This window comes from Myotis brandtii, unplaced genomic scaffold, assembly GCF_000412655.1.
Source record: "Myotis brandtii unplaced genomic scaffold, ASM41265v1 scaffold2019, whole genome shotgun sequence".
NCBI classification, from domain to species: Eukaryota; Metazoa; Chordata; class Mammalia; order Chiroptera; family Vespertilionidae; genus Myotis; species Myotis brandtii.
The window spans coordinates 13,173-13,684 of NW_005357514.1; the positions used below are offsets into that span (position 1 = coordinate 13,173).

A 512-nucleotide genomic window follows, 5' to 3' on the forward strand; every position below is an offset into this window, starting at 1 on the left:
GGGGCCGGGCCCGGCTGGGCCAGGGATGTGGAACCGCTGTACCAGCAGGCACACAAGCACGCCCACCGGTTCCAGTCTTGCGTGGGACGCTGGGGGATGGCAGATGGGCAGTCCGTGCACTTGGTGGAGGGCGAAGTCTGAGCAGGCATGCTGGATGTTCAGCCACCAGGAATGCCTGGAGATTTTGTCTGGTGGGGAGCCGCCCGGCAAGGGGGGGACAGAGTGCCAAACTTCATGTTTCCCCGGTGAGGTCGGGACGGCCCTGGTGAGGTTGAAACAGCCCCAGTGAGGTCAGGACGGCACCGGTGAGGTCAAAACAGCCCCAGTGAGGTTGAAATGGCCCTGGTGAGGTCGGAACAGCCCCTGTGAGGTTGGGATGGCATCCGAGGCCGGAATGGCCCTGGTGAGGTTGAAACAGTCCTGGTAAGATCAGGACGGTTCCAGTGAGGTCGGGACGGCCCCGGTGAGGTTGAAACGGCCCCGGTGAGGTCGGAACGACCCCGGTGAGGTTG

The 512-nt window shown here is 63.9% G+C and overlaps 1 long non-coding RNA gene across 1 annotated transcript in view; it reads left to right on the forward strand.

Moving 5' to 3' along the window:
• The first annotated feature begins 253 nt into the window (after positions 1 to 253).
• LOC106725942 overlaps positions 254 to 512 on the forward strand; it is a 431-nt gene continuing 172 nt past the window's right edge. The window contains exons 1-2 of the long non-coding RNA XR_001361950.1: positions 254 to 290; positions 449 to 508. This is a non-coding gene — a long non-coding RNA (uncharacterized LOC106725942). The remainder of the gene's footprint in view (positions 291 to 448; positions 509 to 512) is intronic.